The sequence below is a fragment of the Manis pentadactyla genome, chromosome 18, assembly GCF_030020395.1.
Source record: "Manis pentadactyla isolate mManPen7 chromosome 18, mManPen7.hap1, whole genome shotgun sequence".
In the NCBI taxonomy this organism is placed as follows: domain Eukaryota; kingdom Metazoa; phylum Chordata; class Mammalia; order Pholidota; family Manidae; genus Manis; species Manis pentadactyla.
The window spans coordinates 20,180,015-20,201,435 of NC_080036.1; the positions used below are offsets into that span (position 1 = coordinate 20,180,015).

General features: G+C 40.0%; 1 long non-coding RNA gene across 1 annotated transcript in view; it reads right to left on the minus strand.

The window, feature by feature from the left end:
• The window catches only part of LOC118908749 (uncharacterized), a 120,660-nt gene extending 100,405 nt beyond the window's left edge, over positions 1-20,255 (minus strand). Inside the window, exon 1 of the long non-coding RNA XR_005023328.2 lies at positions 19,709-20,255. This is a non-coding gene — a long non-coding RNA (uncharacterized LOC118908749). The remainder of the gene's footprint in view (positions 1-19,708) is intronic.
• Between the last annotated feature and the right edge of the window lie 1,166 nt (positions 20,256-21,421).

Sequence of the window (21,421 nt, forward strand, 5' to 3'; positions counted from 1 at the left end):
CTGACTCCCACTCTGGTGCACCTGGAAATAACCATTTCAGATGTGTGTCTATTTGATTGGGAACATTTAAGGCCTTAAATCAAAGCAAGGACTAATGGCGGAAAGCACCAGTCTACATTCAACTGCCTTCGTATTACAATTTAATATTCCCAGCAATAAAGGGATGTGGAGATCAGAGGAAATAGGAACGTTGTCTGGTGACTCAGCTGCCAGCACATTTGCTCACTGCCTCCAAGAGCTCCTCCATTCTGTGATTCCTTGTCCTGCACACATCTTAAGCTGTGAGTGCAAAATCTTGGATAAACTGTTAGTGTCTTTAAATGTTAAACTTAGGCACTGTAAATTTATGTTCTTATGTCCATTGAATCAATCAATATTCTTTGATGATTGCTTATCTTTTGCTAATTAAAATTGACAGAAGGGTGATTATCTTTAAAGGAGACTACCAAGTTGACTAAGGAGCAATCCCTGCCGTTCAAAAGAGTGTAGTCCATTATTATTTTGTATGAAGTAAAATGTGGTAAGTGCATTACAACTGGTACAAAATGTGATGTGAATTCTAAAGCAAGGGAGTTGGCCTACCATTCGGATCATAGGATCATATTCTGTGTCCTTAAAGGGCACCAACACTGGAAGATTTTGTCCTTGACTTCAGGAATTTTCTGTCTTATTTAGGAAGACTGTATAGAGATAAGACTGAAATGTAGAAACATTTAAAAAGGAACCTAAGCATTTATTGAAAATACCTGATGGCAGGGGTCAAAGTGTGGCTCAAAGAGGAGTTATAACTGTTGGCATGTCTCCTGTGGTATCATTATAAGACAATGATGAAGAGAACCATGTTACTGAAGATACATTTATCTTACCCAATATTAATTTTTGAAAATCTATGTTTTGATACCTCAAGCTTTTGTTGAATGGATCATGTATCAAAGTGTGTGTGGGGGTATGTGGAATAGAGTGGGGGTGCGTACAGAGCTGAGAGTGACTGAAAGTGCTACACAGAAGGGAGTTTTGTCTCAGGGAAGGGAGAACCAGGGATTGGAGCAAGGTGAGCTTTCCTGAGTGGGTGATGACCTGGGAAAACTATAGGGGTGGAAACCAGCAAATGAGGGAAGGGAGATGGTACATGGCTTGACATAGCCTGAAAGATGGTTCCTGACAGAGAATGGAGAGTTGAGAGGAGTCAGAAGGTGTGACTTCTTATTTAAATTAAATTAAATTATTAAATAAGGCGGTCTTATTTTAAGCCACAGATTGGCCACAAGGGTCCCTCTGGTAACCCAAATGAGCTGAGTGGGCCAGGTGGGCATTTCAGAAAAAGGGGGCCAGAGCGTGCTTGGTCTAACTGGGCAGTTGCTCAGACAGGTGGAAATGAAGGTCCAGTGTTGTCAGATCTGAATTTTCAAAAAAAAAAAAAAAACTTTAAAAAATCTACATTTTTACTTGGACTCTCTCAATACTTAGGTGTTGGCTACTAGCTCAAATGTCAGACCCTTTCCTACAGGTAGCTGATGAAGCAGTAGCAGGAACAGTGGGGGAGGGGGAAGGAGTAAAAGAGCGTGTCCCAGTCTTCCCTGGTGACATAGAGAGCTTGAATTTGGTGAATTTGGTTTCATTTAAATTTGCTCATGTATTTTGGTCTGGCAGTATAGAGCGATTGTGAAAGATCCCTGTTGCTGTTGTGGGAAACAAGAATCAAATTCCCAGTTTTCCTCTTTGCAAAATTTGCCAAGTTATTTTGTCTATTTCATCACTAATTTCCTTCAGGAGGAAAGGCATTATTACATATAGGAAATATAAACTACCCAAAATAAATAGCAGTTCTGACTCTGCAACGGTTCTGAAATTTTGTTTTGTCTTTCCAGTCCTGAATATATATGCATGCTTGATGCTTTCTTACTTAGAGATATTTTTTAATTCTCCCTATTATATCATTTGCGGTAAAACAAATTCCTGTTTTAATTTTTCCTTTTATGCAAAATGAGGAAAGTATTGCTAACAACGTTACAAGCCCGGAATCTTCATATGAGTCATATAATCAAAACCTACTGTTGACACAGACTCTAGAAACAGAGAATATCACAGTTGAAGCTCATATCCCAAAACAGAGAGCTATGGCAGATTCTGAGTAGCATAAGGTTATAGAACAGAATCTGGCTTCATTTCTGTGTAGCATCCTTACTCTTAAACCTTCAGGATTCTTTCCCCTGACCCACGTCAAACATATTCTCTCGTGATATAAAAGCTCACATCTTCGCTGGTCATTACTGTTTTCAGGAATTAATTGATTGTTAGGAATTAACCAGAGAAGCCAGAGAAAGAGTAGGTGGTTCTGTCTGGCTACCACAGAGGCAGTAATCATCAAAATGATGGTTTGCTGAATTAAGATATGTGGCACTAGGTACCCCTTTCAGTCCAAACAGACTGCTAAGATACCCCTCCTCTTCAATCACCCTACTAATTTGGAAATGCTTAGATCTAAAATTCAGCATAGGAATCTACAGATCCTACCAATTAGAATAAGCCACCTCGCCGTACTAAAATGGCCACAGTGCTGTTTGGTTTAACAGGTAATGATAATTTAACTTCAGAATAACCTTGTCACTGTAAAAAGAATTAAAATTATAACTCTTCCACAATCTTGGCGTGCAGCTTTCTGTAGACTGTGGACTGCCGAATTTCAAGTAATATTCCTCTGTCGCCCCATATCCCCAGGTCTTGGATAAAAATGAAATGTGCATTTCATAAGAAGATCCCAGTGAGCAGTAATAAGAAAAAGTATTCAATCATAGTCAATTGGTTAAAGCTTTGGGGATGGGCTCGAGCCACCATTTTCTTCTTTTTTTATAAGGACAAGAATAAAAAAAAATTAAACTAGAATATATCGCAACCTCCCACCAGATCCAGCTGGCTAGGGAAATAGATGGAGTTCTATCTATAGTAATGTGAAGATAATTTTAGAAGGGTTATTTTAGAATCAGTGTCAGCATTATCACCTCAGCTGTGATAAACAAAAATTCCAGTCAATGCAGTGTAAGTTCTTTTAAGCATAATTTTAGGTCATGTCAAAATATATACCTGATGCCATTGTTCATCTGCCCCGTCCCCCAAGAAAAATTAAATATGGGAGATAGAAGTGCAGTTTTACCATTAAATTTACGAAAAACCTGGCAGCACTCAACTCAGGGGTCAGGATTTCTGTTTTTCAGAGATGTCAATAAAACTGAAAACAGAAATTGTGCAAAGGATGATTTTTGTTTTTTTTTTTTACATTGAGAGAAATATGTAATTGTATAATTTTAAATTTTTTTAGATAGGCCTTTGAATTAGCTTTGAATTAACTTTTCCTGGGGAATGCATTTGTTAATAAGGAATTATATTATGCCAGATGTTGATAAGTCAACCTTCAAAAACAACAAAGCGTCCCCAGATCGGTGAAGTATGTTTTCAGATTGGCATTTGTACAAAAATGAAACATCTTCCAAAATTTTGAAATCTAGGAAACAAAATCCGAACTGCCCAAGCAAGCGTGTTTCTGTGAAAATCTAGAGTAAAGCTTTCTTTTCATTTTATCTACCAGGAAAGCTTCTCTACAGCCAGTATTACAGCCAGCATATTATGCCACTCCAAAACAGTTGGGAACTTTCATTCATTCTGATTCACTGCAAAAGGAATGTTGCTCTGTCTCAGCTCATTATAAGCAGATGCTACTGAATATATTGGAAAAAAATTCAGTGGCAACAGGAAAGTCCAACATTAAAAAAAATATGCTTAACACAATAGTTGTTTAGAGAGACCTCAATGGATCCCAGGGCTCTGGAACCTTCTCTTGGGTTGTGAACAATCGAAGATTTATTCGAGCTCTCTGCACACTGGGAAATGAAGACCCAGAAGCTCATTATCATGTCTATTAAAAAGCAGAAACTGGGGTACATCTAAGAAAAGATGTATTACTTTTTAAACCGCACTGCAAACTGCAGACCAACAGGGACTTGAACTATATAAAAATACTCTCAGTCGTAGGAGAGTGGGGAGGGGGTGGGGTGGAGAGTCACTCTCCCAAACAGCAGGAAAATACCATGCCACTAAGTTCCACTGTTGTCATGGCATTGGAAAGGTGGCTCTATCCGATTTTCTTGAGAAGGGATTTTTGAAGTCAGACTTGTGCTTTGATTAGGGGACTAGATGTGTGACTACTCAAATAACTTAGGGGGCTGTGCTCTCGGGGAGGCGAGGGAGGGTTTGATTAGTGATGACCAGTTAAATTCTAGTTAACCCCAATTATAAACCTTCACCTTTGCTAATTGGATTAATTTGTCAGCTGGCAATATACTTATAAAATGTACTGGAGCCAACTTTGTGCTACTTTATTATGAGATAAAAATCATTATTGTGGTATGGCTCATTTCTTGAGTGGATCTATAACCAATTTCTGCAAAGGTAGAACAAAGTTGACTTCTACTCTAAAGTTGGAAGATCCATGTATTATAGCTATTCTCTCCATAGCCTGAAAAAATATGCCTAGTAAGCAAATTCCCTCTCAATTAAAAGCTTTCCAAACTCAAGGTTTAATGAAACTTAATTAAAGTCAATGGAAAAGTCATGTGCAGAAAAAAAATTTAAAGGTACTCAAATGTGTCCTTTCATTTCCCTCTTGACTGATCCAAGCATTCTATTTCTGACTCTCCAATTTTTTTTTTTGCTTTTTTTTTTTTTTTAGTGTGTTTGGTGCACAGAAAGACACAAACCAGAAAAACCTGTTGTACTTGCAAAACAATGTCACCACCCAATGACAGGCAGTGTCTACTTTCCGTTAAAATGGTCAACAATGTTACCACACTGTTTCCAATAGTTCCCAAAGACAGAGTAAAAGTGCCAGGATGATTTGTTGGGCTCAATTTTAGCAATACAAATATAATTTATGTTGCTAATTCTTTTAGAGAATCTATGAATGGGTTCCGTTTGAGTAAAATGGAACAACAATGTCAATCATGTGTATTTCCCTGTGGTGGAAATAAAATCCTTCAAAGTGTTCCAAGTTGGAGCAAACAGAGAATCTGTTATACTTGAAAATATGTTAATAAGTCTGCAAAATATTGTGTTTTAGAATTGGCTGAAGGGCAAATAGCTCTCGTCAGCATTGTCTGTCACTTGGGTGAACGAGCACCCATATGCCTAAAGGGACACAAGGCTGCCAGTGTCGTGTGTGTATGCTTCAAACTACAAAAGAAATGCGTGGTATTGTCTGCTTTTATCTCTTCCACAAAGGGAGGCAAGAGAAATTAGATATTCCATAGATATTCCACAGCAATACAGATTGTATTTCAGAAGTCAACTTTTTTGTCTTTTGTACTAAGGGTGCTAAGAATAATACCTTCAGATTGTTCCTTTTTCCAAACAAAGCCATTCATAGGAAGGAGACAGTAGAAAGATCGGATTATGGAAATTAATGACAATATACTGTATTCCTTTGTGTGTGTGTGTGCCTGTATGAGCGAGGTCTATCTAGGCCCAGGGCACTGAACGTTCCTTCTCTATAACCTGAACCAGATCTCATTGTCACCTGTTGACAATAGAGAAGAAAGCAAGCCAAGCATAGAGATCCGGGCACAATTATGCTGTTGACAATAAATTATCAAATCAATAATCGTGTTTAGCCAATCCCTTTGTGTAAAACTGTTATGATTCCAGTACCAGCTGTCTGAAACTTTAATTTAAGTGCTTGCTTGAGGCTAGACATTTGGAATGCTAGTTTAGAATGTTTTATAGCTCAAGCAATATGTTTTACTAACCTCAAATACTGTGATGATGGTTTAAATGGTGACTATAATTTGTACATGGGGGGCTCCAGGGTGAGTTTTGCTTTCCCGGGGATGTGTCTGCTGCATCAAAAATTCAGACATTTCTGGGCCGAGGCAGCCTACCTTAAGGGGCCCGTGGAGCTGCATCTACCTGCCTGCAGGTAAGCACTCCAGCTGGTTAACTTCTGGGAAGTTACTTCAAGTTGCTGCACATTGCAAAGTCCTAAGAAACAGAAATGTTCAGTGGAAAGCACCAGGCTAGACAGGCCATAGTTCACTGTTAGGTGGGCCAGTGATTTTTACTTTGTCCCCTTCCTCATCAACCAATCTCTTGATACAGACCTTGGGACAACAAGGCAAAACCAGGTCCTCCCACGTTATCAGCACAGATTCATGTTTCTTTAGTAATGGATCAAGGACATGCTGACATGGTCAGAATAATATGATTCTACTTTAAACATAGTAAGCTCCAAGACAGAACACATCTATAAAAATTTTTGCAATTGTCCTTACAATGCATAAATGACATGTACTGTGAAGTTTGGAAAGATAATGACCATTTAAGACTAGTTGCAATTTGTTGCTCAATATTGGAATATAATTAAGATAGTCTATTATTAATAATGTTATTTGTCACTTAGAGAATTGACAAAGCACATTATATCCATTATCTACTTATCATTGTAGTGCCTTTGTCATGATAAAATATCATTTGACAGTGGGGGGGAATCAAATTCAGAGAGGTTATATGATCAACTAGGTCGTATAACTAGAAAGACCAAGTCCCAAAGCTGGTGTTCTGAGTCAATGGGAACACATGCAATATTCTGCTTTTTGCAATTTCTTGTTGATTCACTGAATCATCAAAAAATATTTTCAAGTAACATTTGGTAGACTTTATCTTTCATTTACAGACACTAGAAAAGCCAGTGAATGTAAATTCGAAATTCAATGCCTAGGTTTCCAGGAAAAATACTTTTCCAGCAGGAGAGCCCCTAATATCCAATAGCTGTTTTGAGCATATGATAAGTAGTAGGTAAATCTTGGGTGTAACTTGTCATCTGAAGTACAAAACCACATCGTATCTTTTTCCACTACACAAAGAGTCTAATGTAAGTTCTAGAAATCTCTCCTGAAATTCTACAAGATCAAATCTGCTGGTGGAGACAGGTGGGAAAACATCCCCAAAACTGTGGCAAATCATCTACTGAATAAATACTCCTCTGACACCAGTGTTTGTTAGGCTGATTGACTCAGATGATAGCAATTGCCTCCTAAATTAACCTACTATAATAACTATACATGTGTGCACTGGTTATGTGCATGGTCTGGTATGCTTCCAGAAAAAAATATGTGTAAGTCATCTTCAATCCCAGTTCCTGGCACAGAGTGGAGGCACAAGAAAGGCTAGATTCATGAATCAACAGCAGTACATCTCACTTTATTGGAAATGGAGAGGCTTACCTCTTGAAGGAATTCCAGAGGAAGTCTTATATAAAGCAGTAACTCCTGCTATCCTCTCAAAGTATTCATTTTATAATTCTGGATACTTACATATGCACTTATAGTGGGTTTACATTTGAAATTACTATGCTTAGAAACAAATGCTCAATGGGCATACCCCATTTTATTGAGCTTTGCTTTGTATTGGGCTTTAGTCATAGATACTGCATATTTGACAAATTGGTGGTTTGTACAACCCTGCATCAAGCAAGTCTATTGGCACCCCTATTCCAGCAGCATTTGCTCACTTCGTGTCTGTCACATTATTTTATCTGTTATGATGATCTGTGAGCAGTGGTATTGGTGTTACTCTAATAATTGTTTTGGAGCACCATAAACTGCACCCATGAGACGGTGAACCTAATCAATAAATGTGCGTGTTCTAACTGCTCCACTGAACAGGTGTTCTCCCATCCCTCTCCCTTTTCTTGGGCATCCCTAAACCCTAAGACACAAAAATATTGAGATTAAGCCAGTTAAGAACCCGACAATGACCTCTAAGTGTTCAAGTGAAAGAAGAGTTGCCTGGCTCTCCCTTTAAATCGAAAGCTAGAAATGATTAAGCTTAGTGAGGAAGGTCTATTCAAAGCTGAGACAGGCAGATGCCTAGGCATCTGGTGTCAAACAGTCAGATTGTGAATCCAAAGAAAAAGTTCTTGAAGGAAATGAGAAGTGATTCTTCAATAAGAACATGAATGGTAAGAGAACAAGACAGCCTTTTTGCTTTCTGGAGAAAGTTTGAGTGGTCTGGACAGAAGATCAAACCAGTCACAACATTCCTTTAATCCAAAACCTAATCCAGGGCAAGACCCTAACTCTCTTCAATTCTGTGAATAATGAGAGAGGTGAGAAAGCTACGGAAGAAAAGTCTGAAGGTAGCAGAGATTGGTTCATGAGGTTTAAGGAAAGAAGCCATCTCCATAACAACAAAAGGCAAGGTGAGGCAGCAAGTGCTGATGGAGAAGCTGCAGCAAGTTACCCAGAAGATCTGGCTGAGATAATTTGTGCAGGTGGCTACACCTAACATTAGATTTTTGGTGTAGATGAAACACCTTGTATGGGAAGAAGATGCCATATAGGACTTTCATAGCTAGAGAGGAGAAGTCAATGCCTGGCTTCAAAGCTTCAAAGGACAGACTGACTCTATTGTTAGGGGCTTATGAAGCTGGTGACTTTAAGTTGGAGCCAGTGCTCACTCACCATTGCAGAAGTCCTAGGACCCTTAATAATGATGGTAAATCTATTCTGCCTGTGCTCTATGAATGGAACAACAAAGTCTGGAGACAACATTCTTTACTGAATATTTTAATCCTGCTGTTGAGACTTACTGCTTAGTAAAAAAGATTCCTTTCAAAATATTACAGCTCTTTGAAAATGCACTTGATTACCCAAAAGTCCTTATGAAGATGGACAATGAAGTGATTGCTGTTTTCAAGCCTATTAATAAAACATTCATCCTGCAGCTCATGGATCAGGGGGTAATTTTGACTTTCAAATCTTACTATTTAGAATATGCATTTTGTAAGACTATACCTGCCTTAGATAGTGATTCCTCCAATGGGTCTGGGCATAATAAATCGAAAACCTTCCAGAAAGCATTCTCCATTCTAGATGCCACTAAGAGCATGGCAAGAGGTCAAAATATTAACACTGAAAAGAATTTGGAAGAAATTGATTCCAACTCTTAAGGTAAGTTTGAGGGATTTAAGACTTCAGTGGAGGAAGTCACTCCAGATAAGTGGAGACAGCAAGAGAACTAGAATTAGAAATGGAGCTTGAAGATGGGACTGGATTGCTGCGATCTCATGACAAAGCTTTAAGGGATGAGGAGCTGCTTCTCGTGAATAAGAAGAGAAAGTGGTTTCTTGAGATGGAATCGACTCCTGGTGAAGATGCTGTGAAAACTGTTGAGTGACAACAAAGGCTTTACTGTAGCATAAGTGTAGCTGATAAAATAGCAGGGCTTGAGTGGACGGCCTCCAATTTTGAAAAAATTTCTGCTGTGGGTAAAATACCATCAATCAGCATCACAGAGAATTTGCTCATGAAGGAAGAGCCCATCAACAGGACAAACTCCACTGCTGCCTTATTTTAGGAAACTGCCACATGCACCCAAGCCTTCAGCGGCCCCCGCCCTGATCAGCAGCAGCCATTAGTATCAAGACAAAGCCTTCCACCAGCAAAAACATTAGGACTCACTGAAAGCTCAGATGATGGTTAGCTTTTTTTTAGCAATAAAATGATTTAAATAAAGTCTGTACATTTTTAGACATACGCTATTGTGCACCTGGTAGTCTATAGTATAGTGTAAACGTAACTCTTACGTGCCCTGGGACCAAAGGGTGCGTCTGACTTGCCTGATTGCAATGGTCTGGAATGGAACCACACTATCGCCTGTGTATGCCTGTATTTAAATTGGCATCTGCAATTTAACTTTTCAGTGACTTCCTATTTTTCACAGAGGCAAAGTCACCCTTTACACAATACAGGTGATGTTTACAATGTTAATGAATCTGGAAAATGTTGGTGTTTTTTTAGACACTTTTTAAGCAAAAGAGACATATAAAAGGCCCATTATCTATCTGTGTAGAATGAATGAGTTGGGTCAGAGAATTGTTGATTCATAGTCAAACTGGAGGGTGCTTCACGGGAATGTGTCATTGTTCGGAGGATGAGGCTTCGGTGTGCCCAACCCTTCTTGCATCTTCTATGTTCCAGGCAGTGATGCCCGTGATGACTGGACTGGCCTCAAACCCAGTCAACTCAGTTTTTTACTGGGTTACTTACTGGGCTACTTACATCAGTGGTCAGTTTCTGGACAATTGAATAGACCAGCCATTTGGCAATTCAAAGTAGATGTTAATATAGTGTAACATTTTGAGGGGAATTTGACATGACTTTTGTTTTCTAGCTTTGCCTACCTAAATCATTTTAAATAGATTTTTGTGTAATAGCCCATGTTGATAATATGAAAATGTTCATTCTGTTTATCATTCGATAAGATCATGCATGATTTTGCTTTCAGTTTTTAAGTTTTATATATTTTCTATTAATATGATTAGAAATTTTGCTATGGTACTAATATCCTTTTACATGTCTCCATGTGCAGTCAACAAGTTTTCCTTTAAAATGACTCAAGAATCCAACCTTCATGTTTCATTTCCATAGCAAACCTTCATGCCAGTGTTTTGACGACTACAAAAGCTCTGTGAAAAGTCTGTGCTCTTTCGCTTTTCCAATCATCCTTTAATATCATTTTTGTCAGTAGCTCTCCTGCTTAATCTTCTGTAGGCTACTTTTTCACCAGCTTTCTAAGTAGAGCACATGCATCCATTTATTTGTTCATTCATTCTCCCACTCATTCAATAAATATTCTTTGATCACCAACTACAATATCAAGAGAATAGCCATTATATGAACTTCAAATAACAAGGTATAGCTTCTGCTCTCATGAGGTTTAAAATCTAGTTAAGGAGACAAGACACATGAAAACTTTAGTGGTCTTGGAAACAGATTGCTTAGGGTAGAATCCAGGTTCCACAACTCTTTAGGTGTATCTTTGGACAGGTTACATAACCCAGCTGTGCCTCAGTTTCCACATCTGTAAAGTAGAGTGAATGGTATAACTTATAGGAAGGAATTACTATAAGGATTAAATAACATAGTACAGATAAAGCCTAGAGCATCCCGGGTCAGCAAAAACACTCAAAACAAGTTACATGGGATGGTTAAGAGGAGGAGAATACATATGTATAATTCAAGAAAGTTTGAAACAAAGCAAGAGCAGGAAGGACAGGAAGAAGTTGAGATCTTTCCAAGCTAACAGAGGGGAGGAATCCTTTCTACAGATGAGTGTTTACAGAAGACCCCATGGCCAGAGTGGGGGAGCTGTGGCTGGAGGGGTGAATCAGGATATGACTTATGCAAAGCATAGGCTGGGACAGTGCAGTTTCCCAAGGGTATTCACCACTCATCACCCAGGGCACCCCTCACACCACTTCCTCGGGCCTGGGGGCCTGAGGTGTTCTATCATCCGGCTCTGCTGAGCGTTCTAGGAAAGCCTTTGTTGAGCAGAGAACATTCAGACTTCATTGGAGGCATTACATCCTACCTGCAATTTTTTTTTTTTTACCAACCTTCTTATGTTATTATACTGCATCAGAGGCATATGCCTGTGAATTTCCTCCTGGACTATAAGTTCCTTGAGGTCAAATCTTCTGTCTCTGCAGATCCCGCACCCAGGGTACTGCCTGCCACACGCAGACACCCAAGAAACACATATTGACCTGAAGAGCATCACAGGTAATCTGGTTATCATAAGGAAGTGGTAGCATATAAGGCCCCATAACCTGGTTTATAGTGTGGGATTTCCAATAGTTACATGCCTTCACCAGGGTAAGTTCATTCACTTTGCAGTGAGACAGTGAGAGTCACTCTCTGAACCCACACCGCCCCCCACCTGTCGACTTCTTTGAAACTTTAAAACTACTTATCATCAGTGGATGGGATTTCCTATGCATTTTCATTTTGGGGTGTCTTTAGTTCAGGAAATTTCTTCTACTGGAGAAACACTCCAAGTTTTACCTAACTGAATTGGCTGTGAATAGGCCTCAAAAGCTGTAAACACGGGGACAGAGGGCAGTGTTTTGGGACCCTTCTTCTCTAGGTGAGGAAAATACAAAAACCGTGTCACAAGTGAGCTCCCCTACCCCTGGCCTCTTTGCCTTTATTTGTGCACAACAGAAACAAAGCAACTAGTTTTTACAACAATTTTTACACAGCAATACACAAACACACACATATCTTAAAAGGACAAAAGATGATTTTGGAATAAAAAACCATTTCTGTCTCCATTATATTTTGGAACCAAATGGAGTTCAAGGTCATTTTTCATACTTACCTTACTTTCACATAATGCATTAAATAAGTCACTTAATGCTTCTCAGCCAGAGACAGAAATTGCATTCCTGAAACTGAGGTCAAAATCTCATTGAAGAGTTGTGATTTTTGGATTGATTTATATCATTTCTTTATTCACTTCTTTTTTCATTTATTTCTTTTCTTCCTTGACCCAGAGAAGAGGCCACCAACCGACAAAAGCATTGCCCTTGAAATTCTGGGCGAATTAATACTGACCCACACTAGCACGCTGAGAACCCTTTCTCATTCTACAGCACAGAATAAAAATGATAGAATAAAAAATAAAGAGGTTATCAGTCATACAGTTTGTTTTCTCTTGCAATGCAGATGAAATCGTTGTAACTTCACTGGACTCCAATCTCCTTGACATCTGTCAAAAGGCTGGGGTCATCTTTCTTCCATTAGCAAGGGTCTCCATTTCAACAATTCCCTCCATACCCATATTCATGTCAGCTGTAATTGTCTGCTTCCTGTCAATCTTCCCTGCTAATGCGATCAACAAGTGCTGAAACTAGGCATCTTTCTCTCCCTTATGTTGCAAAGAGAAAATGCTGGCTCTTCTCAGGGACACAAGAGCAAAGAGTAAAAGGGAAAGACAGCACTCAGACTCCTTGGCATCCAATGTTCTCTTTTATTTACAACTCAGAAGCTTCCTACTATGCCAACCTCTAAGGTACAGAACTGCTTTGCAACTAAAATGCGGCAAATGATTTGACTTCAAAGGCTGCATTTGTGGGCATGATCTGTCTCACCCCAGAAGTGAAACTTCTGAATGTGCAAAATGAGACAAGGTGCTGCAGAAACATAACTTGTCTTTGGGAATGATGGGTGGATTTTTGCGTCTGGTTGCAGTGAAAGAAGTGTCCCATTATGATATACTCAACTCATCACCCCAGCCTCAGATTCTATGCAGATCTGTGGACTGCAAACATGTTTGTGGTAAATCCACAAATTATGTATCTGTTGTAGACTTCAAAATGTTGTGCAGAAGGCATAGAAATGCATATACTTAGTCCACATGTCTGACTGCTTCAAATTTTTATTGATGTGAGAGAGACTGATCCTGGATTCTTTCAGAGGAGACAGGAGACAGCTCTTTATGTAAACCAATAGTCCCATCCCTCGGGAGGTGGGATCGAACTCATGAATTTGTTTTAGATCCCCTCTTTTTTCCCCGAATGCATTTTTGAATCTGAGAATCTTGTTGGATAGTAACAAAATCAATACCATATGATAAAGGGTGTGGTTAGAATAAGAAAACCACATGTCCAGGATGCATTTTGAGACAAAAGGCCAACTTTCTAACCACCAAACCCTTTGGGTATTCCTTCCCCAGAAAATCTCTCACTAAATCATGTTCACACTTTTAATGAATGCTCTGTGTTTTTTTTTCCAACATAAAAGCTAAGTTCAAGTGGCTGAAGAATCCTTATCTGAAGCAGTTCCAGTGAGTAACTGTACAGTTTAAACATTGTGTAGGTTTTTATTCATGTGATTTCTAGGCTCACTCCAGTGTGTTTATAGTTGGATTTGTCTCTTCAATTCATAGAATAAGTGCTAAGAAATGAATGAAATAACTCGGAGGAAGCCAGCACAACGTGGCTAGGGAATAAAACTTTTTTTTCCCCATTGGTATATGAGAGGTAACCTTGATGGACATGGTATATTATTAAATATTATATATTATTTATGTATGCACAGTATATGTAATACATACACCTGGTACCATACACATATACTATATATACATAATTATATATGTGAATATGCCATATATCAAAATATTTTATATGTTTAATTAAACATTTAATATATATTTAATAGAAATCTATGTAATATGATTAACAAAATACATGTAATAGGAATCTATGTAATACACTTAATAAAATACACATTTTTAGTTAAGCATACTCCAGATATATAGTGGCTGTCAGACATTTGGCAAAGGTTTATCTTGGAGATGGCTTGCTCATTGCTCTGCATAGTTCATTGGCATAAACCAGGATTTCCTCATCACAATCCCTCTCCGTCCAAGCCCATATATGCTATTTTAAAATTATTCAGCCACTTTTGTTCAGTTGCATTTGTTACCCACCAAATCGCTGAGTCATGCACACTTTTTCCTACTCTGAAGTCTGTGCCAAGCTCTGTCTGTGAGGGAAAAAGCAGAAATGAACACCTTCCACTTGCACTTCACTCTTGCGGTCACGTATGAGGGCATCCTCTCTCTCACTCTCTGCAGCGCAGACTCTAAAAACGTCCCTGTCTGGATTTTCTGCTTTTCTCATTCTATTTTCTCCCAGAATCTGTTTGCAAAACATTTGATGGAATTGGCAAGTTATTTGCACTGCTTTTGCATTGCAGGCTGCCTAATTCAATTGCAATTATTTGTAAACTGCCGCCATAACTCTTCCTTGGCTAATGTCTGCAAACTGTTTACTAAACAATAAACTTAATCATGCATTCATTGTTGCAAACGTCTCCAAATGGCTTTAGAGTAGAGCTGACTTGACATTTTTGCCTATTTGCAAAGCCATGAAGAATGTTTTCTGCGTAGACGCTGTGTTCTATAACATTTAGTCATTCTATTTCCTGCACCTCTTCTGATCTATTGCAAATAGGGATGGCCTCTTTTTTGGGTCAGCCAACGTGCTGTGCCAATGCTGGTAGCCAAAGCAAACTGGACTGGAGGTAAGGCTCTGGTATCTTTAAATGAACAGAAGTATGACAGCATGACACAGGCAATAGTCAGGGTATATAATATTACATGAGTATTCACTTAGCACATGAACCCAGTTCCTGTTATATTTAAGACCCTGCATGTCCTCCAGAGGCATAGGCCGTGAAGACAATGGCTCTGCCCATGGGGAATCTGATTGGATGTGAGGATGGAAGGAAGCAGAAAGAACAAAATAACTTCTAATATGCAGACCTAGACATCTGTAAGACTCATGGTGTCTTTAGTAACTGGACAGATCAGGATGAGGAACTGATTTGGAGAGAAGGTAAGAAATATGGTTCAACTAAGTGCACATCAGTAGGTGAATGAATAAAAAAGATGTGGTACATATACACAATGGAATGCCATTCAGCCATAAGAAACAAATCCTACCATTTGCAACAACGTGGATGGAGCTAGAGGACATTATGCTCAGTGAAATGAGCCAGGCAGAGAAAGACAAGTATCAAATGATTTCCCTCATTTGTGCAATACTGAAGGAACAAAACAACAGCAGACTCACAAACTCCAAGAAGGGACTAGAGGTTACCAAAGGGAATTGGTGGGAGGGCAGGTGGAGAGGGAGGGAGAAGGGGATTGAGGAGTGTTATGATTAGTGCACATGGTGTGTTGGGGGTCAGGGGGAAGACAGTGTAGCACAGAAAAGACACATAGTGACTCTGTGGCATCTTACTACACTGATAGACAGTGACTGCAATGGGGTATGGTGGGGAGGACTTGATAATATGTGTGAATGTAGTAACCACATTGTTTTTCATGTGAAACCTTCATAAGAGTGTATATCAATAAAACCTTAATAAAAATACTGTATAAAAAAATAAAATAAAAGAAGAAATATGGCTCAAAATATCTTGGTTTGAGACAGCAACAGTATATTTTGGCAGAATATTTATCAAAAATGTTTACCAGATAGTCTGAAATGGAGTGAGAATGCGGGAATGGTCTGGCTGGAGTTCCTGGCACAGGGACATTGATTGTAGGGGAGTGGGTGACTCTCTGGGAATGAACAGGGTTTCCTGGTGAAGGAGGATGAAAAGAACAGGTTGGCTCATGGTTGGGGTGGGGAGTACTTATTTGGAGACTAGGAAGATGAAAGCTTAGTGCAAGATATAGAAAAGAGTGGTGGCAAGATGTCCTAGTTGTTATGTGGTCATGGAAATGAGGGGAGCATCTCAAGAAGTCTGGGGTGCTCCCTGCTGTGGAACAGCCTGCTTCAGATATGTTGAGGGCAATGAGAAAAGCATACTGAGTTCGGGATGAAGTGACAAAAGATCTAATTGAAAATGCTGGGAGGGGGAATGAAGGGTACCAATGAAGCCAGTGTGAGCACCAGGAGCTGCCCACATCCTGGAGCATTATAGCTGCAGAAAGGAGAGAGACTGAGTCCCAGCCAGTAAAATGTCTTCAGTTCGCCCTTTCTTTCACTCTTGACAATCCTGGTTCAGGTCACTTTACCTAAGCCATTAACACTCCTCCCCCGTCTTCATTCTCTGCTCTCCCACTCACCCCTCTGCTGCCTTCATGTCTTAAAGATCATCCACTCCACTGGAACAGTAGATTTTTCTGCACTTCCTACCACACTGGAAAACCAAACTTCCTGAATTTCTGTCCTTTGCCAAGTTCTAGACAATCTTGTTCACTCCTGTGGCTTCCAAGTTAGATGCATAAACCCCCAAAGTCTCACCTAAGCTCAAGCTCAGGGTCTTCTAAATCCATGACCTGCCTATCTGTGGAGAGTTAGCACAGCATTTGCGCCCTTCTTTACCTGGGTCTCTTCTCAGGCATCCAAGCAGAAGTGGGAGAAAAATGCAATCATTCAGAGGAGGACTTCCACTCATTTTACCTATCTTTTTCCTTTGGTCAATCTATTTTTCCTCCTGTTACTATGCATAATTGGTTTAAGGTCCTCAGCCAAGCCAGCCTCTTGTGTACTGATCCCATCCCTTTGTGCCCTCTGAAAAACATTGCTCCAGCAATTTCCTCCTCTCTTCTGCACTACCCACTTCCCTTGTTTGTATGTTGATGGTCTAATTCCTCACACCTTAAAAACACCTTCCTGCGACTCCGCATCTTTCTCCAGGTCCTATTCCATTTCTCTGCCTGCATCTGCTACCTTCAATTGATCCTGTCCTACTTTTTCTTGAATTAGTCACATCAGCTTCTCACACTTCACCTCATTGCAACAGCTCTTATTCAGGGGAGCCATGACTTCCACATGGCTAAATTCATGAGCCCATTCATAGTTCTCATTCTACACATTTGATCACTCTCAAAATTTCTGTTTCTATTGGCTTCCACAGCACCACTTTCTCTTGGTTCTCTTCCCACATCCCTGGACACCATTTTTATCTTGTTGCTGGTATCTCCTCATCCTGACTTTGAAACATTAGAATACCCCCAAGAAATGGTCTTTGGACTTCTTACCTCTATCCACATTCTACATTGAATTCCCCTGTGATCCTAGCCTGCCTTTGTCTAAATAATCACCTAAATACTTTTGACTCCAAACTCGCATCTCCAGCCTGGACTTCTTTCCTTAACTTCAGATATTATGTATCTGCTTGTCATATCCACTTGGATATTCAAACCGTATCTCAAACTCAACATTCCTAAAACCAGACTCACAACTCCTCCCTGACTATCAGTCTCCCAAATCTGCTCCTTCTCCACTCCTTTCCTAGTAAATGGCAACTCCATCTGTCCAGTTACTCAGGCAAAAACAATGTGGGCATTCTTAGCTCTTTTCTTTCCCTCACACATCCAAAGCAATCCATCTCCAAATGCCATCAACTCCTCTCTATTTGAAATATATCTAGTCTCTTGCCACTTTTCTGCCACATCCGTTGCTACCGCCTTGGTCCAAGTCATTATCATTTCTTGCCTGGACTCTTACAGCAACCTTCTACCCGATCTCTCAGCTTCTATACCTGCTTATCCAGGGCCTCTTCACAATGGAGCAGCCAAAGAGCTTCTTTAAAGATATTGTTCATGCCAGTCTTCTGCTCAGAGGCCTCCAGTGGTTCTCTAGACCTCACCAAGAGTAAAAGCCGTAGTCCTTTCAGTGACTTTAATGCCCTGCCTGATGTAGAATCCTTTTACTTCTTCTCCCTCACTTTCAGTTCCCTCTACACCAGCTGTATGGGCCTTTGACCTGCTCCTTAAACAAGCAAAATATCTCAGGACCTTTGCTTGTTCTTTTCCCCTTTATTGGTACACTCTTCCCCCAAATCTCAGTAATTTTCCCCTTTACTTCTTTTAGTTTCTGATCAAATGTCACCTGATCTGAACCCCGTCCTGTACAGAATAACATCACCCACCAGACTCCCTATCCATGACTCCACTTTATTTCCTCCCATGTCATCATTTGACCTACCATATGTATTTGTTTGTGTATTTATTGCTTCCACCTAATTGAATGTAAGATCTATGAAAACTGGGACTTCATCTTCATCATTGTTCTGTCTTCCATTGCCACCATTGAGAAAAGCACCCAACACATGTTCATACTCAATAAACACTTGAATGAATAAAATTCAGCTGAATAAAAGTTGAGTGGCACCTAGCACACTATCTAAAACATCATATTGGCTCAATAAACATCTACTGAATGGATGAACAAATGAATGAATGAGTTTCTAGGGTAAGGGAGATGTATACGCACTTGCAAGCAGAAGACAAGAGCTGGGTGGGGAAAGGTACATGTTATGAAATAGTTAACTGGATAACATGTAAATCGATACTCATCAAGTAAGCCCTGGAAATAAGGATACCAGGATGATTTACATCATCAGCAACATGGAGATTCTCCCTGGATGGGATGGGGCAGAAGAACTGGGTTCCTCCAGACCAGCTTGTGAGAGGGATCCCCAAATCTGGGGTTAGCAAGAAGCTAAATCCAGGAAGCTCAAGTTAGAAGACAAAATAGGTCACAAGAATCAAAGTTTAGAATCATATCAAGGAAGAACCTTGTCTGGCCCCAGAGTTCTGAGATAGTAGCATTTCAGTCAAGTAAGGAGCAGAGACGGTGGTGGATTACCTTCAAAGGAACCAATTAGCAATACATAGAGATTTCTGCTATGATGAAGAATGAATTCTAGGCCTAAAATGTACACTCTAGTTTTAGCATTTATTTAGGTAGAGAGCAATACAGAGTATGACTGTATCATGTGTCCCAGCTTGAAATCCTATTCATTCAGTCCCAGACACAAACCTTCACCTGGTATCATCAATTCTGACCCGGAATGGGCTTCTGACTGCAGCGACAAGGCAGTCAGTAAAAACTCTGCAAAGCCAGAGTCCCGACCGACAGTTCTGCAAGGCCTCATGTGGGAAACTCACCATCAAGTTTCCCAAACCATTCCACTGGAATCAGTTATTTTCCTCTTGTAAACTGGCCACAAAATACAACTTATAAAGTGCCCCAAACGACTCTCCACCAAACCATCCAGAGAGCACAAGTCCTCTCAGCTTTCTAAGAATGCCTGCTGTGTAATGAAACACACAAAGCCTCCAGCTTCCAACGCACAGGGTGAGCTCCGGTTGGATGGGAATTAGCACTTCCTCCCGCCAGAACATCCCTCCCCCCTGCCACCCAGACAGCACCGTCCTCTCAGCAGCTGCACAACCAAATGAGAAACTACCCCTCCCCTTGATTCTCTCTGGTCCCCAACTCGGGGTGCAAACTTCAGCTCTAAAACTGTTAAAGTGAATAATCAAAGGTCATTTAAAATGTGACACTTACTTGAATCAATGTCTTCTTGAGGCTTTTGAAAGGTGCAGCAGGCATAAAATTTAATATTGATTGTTGGGTGCATTCCATTCCCCCTTTCAGAGTCATTTCAGAATGACAACTAATTTGTTCTGATCCGTACAGGGCAAGTCTACTGGACACACGTGAGTCCTGGGCCCTCTTAGTGAAGCTGAGCTTCCTTTTGTCTGTCCACTTCTCTCCATTGTTCCTCCCCTCCTTACATTTCTGGGTTCCTGCCGTCCCCTTCTGCTCGCTCCTCTGAGCTCCTGTTCTAATTTCAACTGTCATTTCCCTGCTGTCCCGAGTGCTCTGAGCTCCTGTTCTAATTTTTCATGTCTTCTCCCAGCGCTGCCCTCCTTTCTGTCTCTCTGACCCTCTCCTGCTCGCCTTTCCTTTCTCTCTGATTCTCACTCTTCCATGTCCCATTGGAGGCTTTGCCTCGGGTTTCGTTTTAGCTTCCGTTGGCTGCCTACTGTTTAATGCAGACAGTAATAGGAAGTCCGATCAACTGCATGAATCCCAGCTTCACAGAAATAAAATCGGGCTTTTTTTCCATTCTTTCAAACCCAAATTTGAATTCCGTCCCCCCTAAAATCTTTCTTTTCTCCTCACCTCCCCACCTCCGGCTCTTTCAGACTCTACTTGCTGTGGGAATAATCTAAGAAAATCTCTTTATATTCCTTGGTTGACAAAAGTAAAATAGAGGGAGCTGATCTGAGAGCTCTCATTCCGATACATTCTGATCCAATTTCAGTTTCTAAAGAAGTTTAGATGGATTTCCAATGAGTATCCAGGTCAGTGTGAGCCCCTTGCTCATTCCAACAATATTTAAATAGATAAGGAAGTTGAGGTCACGTATGTGTTGTACGTGACATTTCTCAGGGGTCCCTCTCCCCTCTCAGTTGCATATAGACACAACTGTACTCTCATTAATTACGTATGAAATGATCTTGTTATTCACAAACTGCTTCAGGAAGTGTGAATATTGGCAAATGATCTGGGTGGACTTTTGAACATATTGGGCTGGCCTGCAATGAAAGAAATTCTCAACAAATGTGTTGTTGGGATATAGGAAGGGCTTCATAGTGGACTTGGATATCCAGGCTTCTTGCGACAGGACTGTAGGGGATCCTAGGTACTCATTTGTTCTTCAGGGCAAAAAGGCTCCTTGTATAAAATTCTCCTGGCTTCGAGGATCTGAATAGTTCCATTTTAAAGAATGCATCCATGCTGATATTAAATATTACAGGGACTGTGTCCAGAAACATTTTGACTTCAAGATTATTGTCAGAGAGCAAGAGCATCTTCTAGACTTACATGGAATTTTCCTATCACTAGTTGGCAAATTAAAATAGCACAGTCAACCACCTGACTGTTTCCAGGAGACTGTTTTCATATTACGTAATTGGCAGATAGTTTTGGCATAATGCCTTCTCATCTGAAACATGACATTTTACATTTGTTGGACATATATGCATATGTAAAGGAAGAGAAAGTTTGTGTTGAAAAGGTCAGGGTTTAAAACTGTACCTATTGTATCCTATTCTTTCAGGGATAGTCATGGACAATCTTTCTGGAACTAGTATCAAAGGGCTTGAAGAAATTACCAAAGACATGATTTTCTTGGCTCTGTATTATTGTTATTATCTTTACAGATGGCAAATGAAAGTTTGGGGTTATGACATGCAACCCAGTAAACTTTCT